This window comes from Podarcis gaigeae (genome assembly GCF_964106915.1).
Source record: "Podarcis gaigeae genome assembly, chromosome: 7".
NCBI classification, from domain to species: domain Eukaryota; kingdom Metazoa; phylum Chordata; class Lepidosauria; order Squamata; family Lacertidae; genus Podarcis; species Podarcis gaigeae.
Window position 1 is genome coordinate 11,477,690 of NC_139683.1, and position 12,157 is coordinate 11,489,846.

Below are 12,157 nucleotides of genomic sequence, written 5' to 3' on the forward strand. Positions count from 1 at the left end.
GTACCTCGGAAGTTGAACAGAATCCGTTCCGGAAGCCCATTCGACTTCCAAAACATTCAGAAACCAAGGCACAGCTTCCAATTGGCTGCAGGAAGCTCCAATCGGAAGCCACGGAAGCCCCATTGGACATTCGGGGTCCAAAGAACATCCACAAACTGTAACACTCATTTCTGGGTTTGCGGCGTTCGGGAGCCAAAACGTTCGACTCACAAGGTGTTCGGGATCCAAGGTACGACTGTAGTTGATTTACACTGAGCTTTTTGCAAGGTCATGTGGCTGATCTGAAAGAGTTAGGATACAAATTAAGTCCCGCCCCATTCCCGCCTGCCCTCACTGTGCCCCCAGAACCACTACTACCCCATTTTGGATTTACACTAGCCTTGGCTCAGCCAGGTTGAGCAAGTTATGCCAGCCTATCTTTGGCTAAGAAGGTTGGAGATAATTCCAGCTAAGATGCGTTCCATCCTAAACAGTGGATCTCGCCATAGGGTGGCCTCCTTAAAGAGGCATTTCCTTGCTTCTTCTATATCATGGGCTTTTCCGTTATGTTTCCTGCTCTGTGCCTCACTTATGCCTCACTGAAATAATAAAGGAAGCACACTTCTTGCTTCAGAAATATTTTTCCATATGCAAATTTACTCAACAGATCAATCAATTAAGAGACATGTGATTAACCAAATAACGTTTCTTGTCGCAGTCCTAATTAGTTGCAAGAGGGGATGGTTTTCTGTAAGTGTAAATTCAAAACTGTGAATGCAACTGGGGTTTGAGATCGAGCAAGTCCAAAGCATTTACGACCATCCCACAAAAAATGGAATCTGCAGACAGAAAAAACAGTGCTTTTTGGGGGGGCGCAGGGGTACGTACACCCCTAAACATTTTGGGAATCTAAGTTTGGCCTCATTGAGGGGCAGTATTTCAATATGAGTAGGAAAATGAGAGTACCCCCTAAACATTTTTTAATATATAGAAAAAAAGCATTGGTTATTCAATTTCTCATCCACTCCTAGGCTGGACCCTTCTATTCTCCCCAGGCCTGGAATTTGATCTGCACAGAGTGTTTCCTGACCTATGAGTTGGACCAAATAAAAGAGTGTGGTAGCTCAGGTATTTTAAAAAGATGTTTTTAAAGTGCATGGTTCATTTGTCGTGTCTGAACATATCGTTAGACATTTTCTACCCTTGAGATTCTTCATATGTTTCAGCCTAGAGAGAGAAAAAGCTGCCATTTCACCTCACAATGGGCCTGGAGGTGAAATTAGGTGGCAAATATACCCGAGAGGGTTTTCTTACAACTTCGCCTTAGTAGAATTTGTGTGTCCCTCACACCTTTGTCTACAAGTCCCTTGTTCTTCTTGTTGCCACTTAATGCTACCTGAGTCCATTTTGTGCCAAGACTGGTTCTAATATTCCTTTTGTTGGCTGATGGCAACATGTTGTTATGGAAACCCGAACCATAGCTCTCATTAACAACTTCTCGCACAGGGATTCTGAATGAAATATTCTTCTGACGCCGAGAATTGAATTACCAATTGAGTCAACTGACAATAACAAAGAGATCTGAGCCCGTCACATAACATAAATGATTTGCTAATCTCTCATAAATCTTCCATAAAGACACAAATAATACCACATGAAAGCAATACATAGAGCAATGGTGACATTTTCAGGAGTACAAATTAAGGAGGTCATTATCTCTTCCTTTCCACCCCTTTTTCATGTGCATGGAAGATATATCTGATTAGCACTGATGCTAATGCTGTACTAAAGTTTCATTTAGAAATACTTGCTTTGGATTTATTAAGTGTGAATGCCAATCATGCAAATCACTGGGTTTAAGGGGGTCAGGGGCTCTGGAACATGAGCAAAGAACTGAGCTCCGCCCGCTATCTGAAGATGTGTGTAGCGAAGCATCAAAACCCTTGTCGGCTGTCAATAGAATCCGAGTCACGCAACATTAGCCTCTGTGATTAGCAGACAGGACAAAGTCTTTGGGTTGGGCAGGACTGGTGTAAATAGCAGTATCCTGGCTTTCTAATAGGGATGCATTAGGAATTTAGATCTTTTTGATATAGATCTTACGATGTGCAAACCATCAACAATCACCAGCTGCAGGAAAAATGAATTATGTATATTAAGAAGCCTGAAATCGGGAGGGATGGAGGTCAATAAGGAGTAGAAGAATGAGTCAAGCTCCTAAAGATATAAAGAAACAAATGTGAAGACAAAGAACTGTAACGGAAACGGACAATACTTTTATGTTATGTTTGGATATTTCCTATCTATTTTTTCCTCTTTTTTTGTAACTGCTGATATGTTTTTCCTATTTGGTTAATTATATGAAACTTAATAAAAAGAAATTAAAAAAGGAATTTAGATCTTTTGCTAATTCCTGTACAAAACGGCTCCTCTCAACACCTCTGAGGTTTATGCGTAAGTCGTAGCTTAACCATCCACCATATTCTGAATTCACGTGATCGTTGTGGCTTACTTTTCAGAATGGAAGATGGCAATATCACCAAGGATCTATGGGCAGCTGGCTTCTGGCACCAGACCAATTGGCAGAAGAACTCTGTGTTGCAAAGATGTCAGCAAATGTGGCGTGAAGACTGGCAACATCAAGCCCACTGCGTGGGAATCCCTTGCAGGTGATGGCCGTGCCAGGAGACAGTCAGGTCGTGCATCAATTGCAGTGACCGAAAGAGAAATGACATCTGGGAGGAGTGCAGAGAGAAGAAAGCCCATGGTGCATCTGCAGCAGCACAACCAGATGCCTTCATCTGCCCAGCTGCAACAAAACATGTCTCCCCCACATCAGTCTTTATAGCACCAGCAGGCGCTGCAACCTGCCAACAGTTTGACCTAAGGCACAAAGGCAAATGCCTCCATTGTCTCCCAAGACAGATGTATTTTCAGCAGTTTATTTGCATCAGTCTATGTAATTAAATGGGATGCGGGTGGCGCTGTGGGTTAAACCACAAAGCCTAGGACTTGCCGATCAGAAGGTCGGTGGTTCGAATCCCCACGACGAGGTGAGCTCCCTTTGCTTAGTCCCTGTTCCTGCCAACCTAGCAGTTCAAAAGCACCTCAAAGTGCAAGTAGATAAATAGGTACCGCTCCAGCAGGAAGGTAAACGGCGTTTCTGTGCACTGCTCTGGTTCACCAGAAGCGGCTTAGTTATGCTGGCCACATGACCTGGAAGCTGTACGCCGGCTCCCTTGGCCAGTAAAGCGAGATGAGCGCCGCAGCCCCAGAGTTGGTCACGACTGGACCTAATGGTCAGGGGTCCCTTTACCTTTACCTATGTATTTAAATACCCATCTTAAGTGCAAAAAGTCACACATTTACTTACATATTGCAAGAGAAAATAACCCTGTGAAAGAAAATATAAAATTAAACACCCATTTTAATTTACGTTTTCAATATGCACTTTGTGAGTAAAGATGGATTCAATTATGTGTTTTGATGAGATAGCGGAAAGGCAGATTAATGCAGAAATGGAGCAGAACAGAGTTATGGGTACAAACATGTGAAAGGGAGTAGAAATATTTGCCTGTTCCTACCCTTCAACAGAAGAGTTCCACCTCCCAGCTGCATATCAAGCACCAGATCACTTCACTGCCTTTGGGGTATGCTAAGCTGGAAAGCACATTCTCTAAATCTAGATTTGGGTTCAGCCACCCACAGCCCCAGCTAAACCCTGAAAAATATAGCAACGCTAGGCTATATAAAGTCATGTGCTACCCAGACCTGAGGCTCACCATTTGCAAGAGGAAGTGGGACGGGAGTTCTAGAAGGAACCAAAATACTTGATTCATTCTTACATGCTTAAGATGGGTTCACAAATTCACTTGCTAATTTCTTTCTTTTCCCCCCTCCACTCTCCAGAGTACTCCTCTCTAGTGACCCATTTTTCCGCTGAGCGTTCTATTGTGTTGGAAATTGTATATTTCCAGAAATGATTAAAGTCCTCCAGCGTTACACATAACATCGGGGAGGAAAAGATTTTGAAAGGTCAGAATGGGAAACAAGTCTGATTTGATGAATATAGGAAGGACAGACGAGATTCCAAGCCATGGGTAGGCAAACTAAGGCCTGGGGGCCGGATCCGGCCCAATCACCTCCTAAATCCGACCCGCAGATGGTCCGGGAATCAGCATGTTTTTACATGAGTAGAATGTGTCTTTTTACTTAAAATGCATAGAGATGCATTTTATTTTATTTGTGGGGCATAGGAATTCATTCATCCCCCCCCCCAACAAAATATAGTCTGGCCCCCCACAAGGTCTGAGGGACAGTGGACCAGCCCCCTGCTGAAAAAGTTTGCTGACCCCTGAATCCAAGCCATATGGATTATATTAGGTTATTGCTGTTGAAGACTAGGTTTCCCCCTTGTTTCAGCAAACTGTATCAATATTTTCCGCTATTAGAAGGAGAGAAAAAGACATACCCATAGAAACAAAGACATCCCTTTGCAAGTACAGCCTACGACAGGAATTCATGCTGTTTTTCATAGCTCTAGGAATTTAATAATTACCCGACTAAAATATATCTCCAAATCCCCGAAGAGGAATCGTCATGGAGTACTTGAAGTAATGGGGATGCTATTGTGTTATGTCAAGTGACAAGGGGAAACAGAATAATTTCTAGACATCTGAACTTAAGAAGCTGCCCTAACTTCCCATTGTTCTCTTGCAAATGTTGTTTGTGTTTGGTGCTGCTTAAATTTGGCATCAGATGCAAGCCATGCAAGCATTTGGGTGCTCCCAAGTGGATCAGACCCAGGCAGAAAGCAACCATGGCTTGCAAAATACAGCTTGCATTCAGCACCAGTTGGGAGCTCCTGGCCCAGCTTTCAAAGCAGCATAGCTTGCATTGGGCTGCCAAATTTGAACATTGCTGAATGTGAGCTGTGCTTGCAAAGGAATGACTAGGGGGTCCTGACTTGTGTAACTCTGACTCAGCCGCGTGGTTTACATTTGATGCCAAATTTAAATGGCTCCACACACAACCAGAGGTTTATGACCTTACAGGATGGGGCCTCAGTTTTCTGGGGTCCAACTTGAAGTGTAGGTGGGTTCCCACGAGGTAAGACACAGCAATACAGCAAGAACCTTTATTGAACTACATAACTCGGAAACAGGGGCAAAGCTACTGCTTATATAGATTCCTGAAAGCCTGGGCCACTCCCACTCCCAACGTGATTGGCTGTCTAAACTTCCAAGCTGCGAATCATAACTCAGAGTTCAAGAGCCAATGGCAGAGGCCCAAATCCTGAAATGTTCTGTGATTGGACATCTTGTATCAAATCAGAACACAGGAGCTCAGAATCCTTAGTCCAGACTCAAGCTCAGGCACACACAGACCACTGAATACATAACACAACTGGAATGCCCAGGCTCACTGTCACTTCTGCCAGGGCAGGTACCCACAGGTGATTCCAGGGCCTGATGAACTTCACCCAGGTTCACAGGTGAGGTTCCTGTGGACTGGAGGTGAGCAAATGTTGTCCTCATCTTCAAAAGGGGGGGGGGCAAAAAGAAGACCCAGGTAATTAAACACTCAGTTGAGTGAAGTTGAATCTCAAGGACTGTGGCTGGATGACAGATGTTAGGACAATGAGATGGTAGAAAGTGGTTGGAGATAGGCTGAAACTGTCACGGTGATGTATGTTTTCTTAAATAGCTCTGGTTACAGGTAAGTAGCTGTGTTGGTCTGCTGTAGTTGAAACAAAATTAAAAAATTTCTTCCAGTAGCACCTTAGAGACCAACTAAGTTTGTTATTGGTATGAGCTTTCATGTGCATGCACACTTCTTCAGATGCACTGAAACAGAAGTCACCAGGCCCTTATATATAGTGAGAGGTTGGGGAGGGGTATTACTAAGAAGGGTGGTGGGAATGGGTGATTGGCTGATAGGTGAGGTAAACCTGTTGATGACTGTTAACGACTGCAATTGGTCTTACAGGAAAAAACAAGGGGCGAGATGGCTAAAAGTAGCTATATCATGTACAATGAGATAAGAATCCAGTGTCTCTATTCAGACCTGGTCTCTCCATGGTTCTACCTTTGGTAATAAGTTGCAATTCAGCAATTTCTCTTTCCAGTCTATTTCTGAAATTCTTTTGTAATAAGGCAGCTATTCTGAAATTCTTTTGTTATAAGGCAGCTATTTTGAGATCTTGTATAGAATGTCCTGGGAGATTGAAATGTTCTCCTACTGGTTTCTCTGTCTTGTGATTCCTGATATCAGATTTATGTCCATTTATCCTTTGGCGTAGGGTTTGGCCTGTTTGTCCAATATAGAGAGCACTGTTGGCATTTAATGGCATACACAGTGTTAGAAGATGAGCAATTAAATAGTCCTGAGATGGTATGTTTGATGTTGTTGGGGCCAGTAATGGTGTTATATAAGGGTCTGATGACTTCTGTTTCAGTGTATCTGAAGAAGCGTGAATGCACACAGAAGCTCATACCAATAACAAACTTAGTTGGTCTCTAAGGTGCTACTGGAAGGATTTATTATTATTATTATTATTATTTCTTAAATAGTATTAGGGACTGAAAGGATGGTGACAAGTGTGCACCAGAGGAAGAAGGGGTCTGGAGTCTGATTCAGAAGAGGAGCTGAGTGATTTGTGGGGAACTGTACCAGCCGGGAGGCAAAAGTCAGTGGGAAGCATCAGAGCACCCTAAAGGGATGAACAGAGGAAGTGTGTGTGTGTGTGTGTGTGTGTGTGCGTGTGTGTGTGTGTGTATTTTTATTAGATTTTCTGTTTTACAATTTAGAATACTTATTTAAACAACCTTAAAATATCAGTGACTTCCCTTCTTCTCTTTCCATGGTTCCATACCATAAATCCCTGCATATTGTACATAAACTAAACCATTCAGTATTCCATTATTACATCCATCAAAACTTATTTACACTGTTGAATTTATCTTAACTCTACCAATGTTTTCAAGTGTACACAACTTTCCCCATATATCCAATAAACATTTTCCAATCTTCTTTAAATGTATGTTCCTCTTGCTCTCTTATTCTGTATGTTAAGTCCGAAAGCTGTGCATATTCCATCAGTTTAAGTTGCCATTCTGCTTTAATTGGGACCTCAATCGTTTTCCATTTGGGGGTCAACAAAACATGGGCCACAGTAGTGACATACATAAATAAATAAATAACCTTTTTCTGTCAAAGATGTGTAACTTGCTGTTGAAATGGAACACTCAGGATGAAATGGTGAAATCTGTTATGATTAAATGGGCACAAGATGTTGGACATAACATTATGTTTGCTGACTGGGAACAGTTATGGACCACAGGTATGAAGTTTACGGCATGTAATGCCTTAAGAGAGAATATTATGAAAATGATTTACAGGTGGTACATGACCCCAGTCAAGCTTGCAAAAATTTATCATTTGCCCGATAATAAATGTTGGAAATGTAAAGAAAATGAAGGTACATTCTTTCACCTTTGGTGGACGTGCCCAAGGATTAAGGCTTTCTGGGAAATGATTTACAATGAAATGAAAAAGGTATTTAAATATACCTTCCTGAAGAAACCAGAGGCCTTTCTCCTGGGCATGGTCGGCCAATTGGTCCCAAAGAAGTATAGAACTTTCTTTATGTATGCTACAACAGCAGCAAGAATACTGATTGCAAAGTACTGGAAGACACAAGATTTACCCACTCTGGAAGAATGGCAGATGAAGGTGATGGACTATATGGGATTGGCAGAAATGACCGGCAGAATCTGAGACCAGGGAGAAGAGTCGGCGGAAGAAGAATGGAAGAAATTTAAAGACTACTTACAGATTAAAATTAATGAATGTTAGAATGATGTTGGATAGAAATTAAGTGGTTTCCAGCTGTAATGTTTTAAGGGAATATGAGAAACAGGCTTAGAAACAGGTTAAAACTTAATAGAAAGGATTTGCTGAACTAACAATTTGAATCGGAATACAAAAAAGGGAGGTATGAGGTGGTCCAGGAAACATGTTAAAGGAAAATGAGAAACGGAAAATCTGTATGTGTTTTTTTCTTTTTAATTATTTTTACTTTTGTATTTTTGTTACTATTTTTTTATTCTTTCTTTTCTTTTTACTTTTATTGTATTATTGCTAAAAACCTTAATATTGGATTATTTCCCAATACTCTTTTACCCTTTTACAGGTCCACCACATATGAAAGAACATTCCCTCAACTTCAATGCATCTCCAGCACTTATCTGATTCAGTCTTATACATCTTAGCAAGTATTTTGTTGTTGTTGTTTAGTTGTGTCTGACTCTTCATGACCCCTCAGACCAGAGCATGCCAGGCACTCCTGTCTTCCACTGCCTCCCGCAGAACTTCTCTCTGCTATAGACTGCCCCAGCTTCCAACACCTCCTCTTCCTTCCAATCTTCTCCCTCTTAGTCATCCCACCACCAATCTCTGGGCTCTGAGCCTTCTTCCCTTGGTGCTTCCCCAGCTGGTTCCTTCTACCATTCATCTGCATTCAGCCAGTCCATGACACATACTTCCTCCAACAATGGAGATGGAACATTCTAACACAAACAGTCGCATTGAATCTTTTGATGTATCTCTTGTGGGTTGAATCAGGCAATGGATTTTTAATCACACCACCTGTGCGAACTGGCTTACCAAAGCAGACTGTCAGTGTTGTCAGCTAATGTTTTGGTGAATTGTTGTTTAGTCGTTTAGTCGTGCCCAACTCTTCGTGACCCCGTGGACCAGAGCACGCCAGGCACTCCTGTCTTCCACTGCCTCCAGCAATTTGGTCAAACTCATGTTAGTAGCTTCGAGAACACTGTCCAGCCATCTCGTCCTCTGTTGTCCCCTTCTCCTTGTGCCCTCCATCTTTCCCAACATCGGGGTCTTTTCCAGGGAGTGTTCTCTTCTCAAGAGGTGGCCAAAGTATTGGAGCCTCAGCTTCAGGATCTGTCCTTCCAGTGAGTACTCAGGGCTGATTTCCTTCAGAATGGATAGGCTTGATCTTCTTGCAGTCCATGGGACTCTCAAGAGTCTCCTCCAGCTTCATAATTCAAAAGCATCAATTCTTCGGCAATCAGCCTTCTTTATGGTCCAGCTCTCACTTCATCACTACTGGGAAAACCATGGCTTTAACTATACGGACCTTTGATGGCAAGATGATGTCTCTGCTTTTTAAGATGCTGTCTAGGTTTGTCTTTGCTTTTCTCCCAAGAAGCAGGCGTCTTTCGTGACTGCTGTACATGCCATCTGTAAATAATTTTGCACAGAGGAAGTCTCCACGCAGGTGAGGACTCCAGCTGCACGCGTGCAGCCTGTTGGAGGAAGGTACATAACCTGGTGGTCTCCTGTTGCTGCAATTGATTCATAGGGTGTAGACCTGGAAACAGCTGTCTAGATGCTTGATTAGCATGCATAAGTGTCCAGAGCTATAGCAGTGACGGTAAGTGCTATCTTTGGCAATAAAGAGTTAACTATCTGCGGTGCTCATTCCTTTGTCTGGGAAGCGCTAGTGATGAATAGTTCAGGTTCTAACAGAGAGCTGTTACAGACTCTCTGGATTCTGTCCTGTCACTGAATAAAATTTGAACAGCTGGAAACTGGGCGTGAGCTTCCATATCAAACGCTTAAATGGGATTTTCTCCCACATTGGCCAACAGGACCGTGCCTCCATGTTTCCAGCTCCCATGCTCTCCTTGCTCCCAAGCACTTAACCAGCCTCTGGTATGGATCCACACTCCCCCCCAGCCCCCCTTTTGTGTTTAAGTCATGGTACCTAAATTGCCATGCTGTCATGGCGCAATAGCAAACACCGTGGGTCTCAGTAAATAATAATAATTACCAATCCCCCTGAGCTCCCCGGCCCACTTAAATTAGCATATCTTTTAATTAGCTTTTGGCACCAATTGAGCATATGTTAAGCATCCTGTAACGGCTCGTATCCTCAGAGGAAGCGCTTAATTAGAAGCGCTACAGGATCTCTTTCAAGCTATTTCCATTTGCGTAGCGGGGAAAAAATGAAAACGACAAACTTTTAAAATATCTTTTCGAGAGCTTGATGGCTGCACATTTTCCTTGCGATGGGCAACCGTGGGGAAATTAAGAAGAAGAAGAGTGCTTACGTTTCCCACGATGGTTTGGTAACAAACAAAAAAAAAAAAACCAAAGACAAAATCTCATCCTCAACAGCCCCACCTAATGGTGCCAAAATTCAGGCAGATTGAAGAAAGACTGGAAAAAAGCAACCCTAGATAATATTTGGTACACTTATAGTGAAGGTTTCCTTAAAGATGTGTTGTTGTTTTTAAAAAGTAATCTCATGTCCCATCATGATTATTATTATTGTTTTGTGATTCCCTAGGAAGAATATTTATAGTTTGGTAAATTGGTTCTTAGTCTCTAGCGTATTCCATTTCCATAGTGCCTACACTCAGAGAGAAAGTGAGAAAAGCAACAGTGAAAATGATGAGAAGGGATAGTTTCATCTTTTTATCTCCAGGAATTCTCCAATGTACACATCATCCCATGCAAATGGGAGAAACTGGAGAAGGCTTTGTAAGTTCACGAGGTGTGCAATTTCTAGATCCCCTCTTGAAATGGGAAGCAGGAGAAAAACACCCACTCAACCACATCCGGGATTTGGGGTAATCCTATGACAAGAGCTGATGGGATCACCTTAGGATGCAGTGGATCTCCAGCTCAGCTGGCTGAGTCCCAGCTCAGCCAAGCTCAGCTTGCATTAAGTCCTCAACCCTGGCTCAGCCAGGGTTGCATAACTTGTTTATCCAGTTGGGGCTCAGCCAGCTGAACAAAGTTTGGATCTGGTGTAGCTTTAAAAAGGTAAAGGTAAAGGACCCCTGACAGTTAAGTCCAGTCGTGAGCGACTCTGGGGTTGCGGCACTCATCTTGCTTTACTGGCCAAGGGAGCTGACGTTTGTCCGCAGACAGCTTCCGGGTCATGTGGGCCAGCATGACTAAGCCATTTCTGATGAAACCAGAGCAGCGCATGGAAACACCATTTACCTTCCCACCGGAGTGGTACCTATTTATTTACTTGCACTTTGACATGATTTTTAACTGCTAGGTTGGCAGGAGCAGGGACCGAGCAACGGGAGCTCACCCCATCACAGGGATTATTATTATTATTATGTCAGGACCCTTGCTAGCCAAAGTAAGACTGCAAGTAGCACCATGAATGCCCTTTTCACTCTTTGGGCCAAGCCACCCATGTTAGCAAAAGAGAGAACTGGGTCAGGTGTTCTGGAAAAGGTACTCTCCTTCTACCTAAAGCATATCAAATATTCACTAAGAACTAGGATCATTTGATGTATATATTTTCCCCACCATAATGAAACCTCGTTTACTCTCTTTTCTTGAATATGTGCACGCTCGCTCTCTCTCTCTCTCTCTCTCTCTCTCTCTCTGCCTCCCTCTTTTCAATCTCGATTCCCACTCCCAAATATCCTCTTCTGCTTGTGATTGATTTCAGACTCTTCAGCATCAATCGATTGTTGAGTTGGCTGTGGCTGCAGTGCCGCCTCTCCCCATAAATATGCAGCCGCTTAGAAAATGCCACGGCCCATTGGCTTCACTAGCACATGGCAGTCTTTCCAAGCGTACTCTTTTGCGAAGGGAATGCCAGGTTCCACAGATCGATCTCTCTCGGGAGTGCGTGACTCGTTATTAAGAAACAGATGAAAACAATTCAATCAAAATATTGTAGCTGTAACTTTCAAACCAGATTTTTGCACTCACTCTTTTTCCCTTCCTCGCGGAATCACCCGAGCAACCTACACTTCAATGGGTGTTCTGTTTGATTTTCCTCTGAATACGAGTCTCTTAACTTAGCTCGATTTCAAAGATGATTTGATGACTAGGTGTTAGATGGAAACAGAATCTTTGGGTTTTATGAGCATGCTTGTGCTGGTCCTGGGGGGAAGGTACCGTTACCGTAGACAGAGTTCACAAGATGAGAGGCGAGGTCCGAAACAGAGAGCTGGGTGGGAACAGGAATGCTGGAAGGTCAGAAGCAGGGAACAGGAACGCTGGAAGGTCAGGAGCAGGAGGCCGGGCAGGGAACAGGAACGCTGGAAGGTCAGGAGCAGGAGGCCGGGCAGGGAGTGCGGGAGGTGGCGGGAGCAAACTGTGCTGGTCCCGGGGGGAA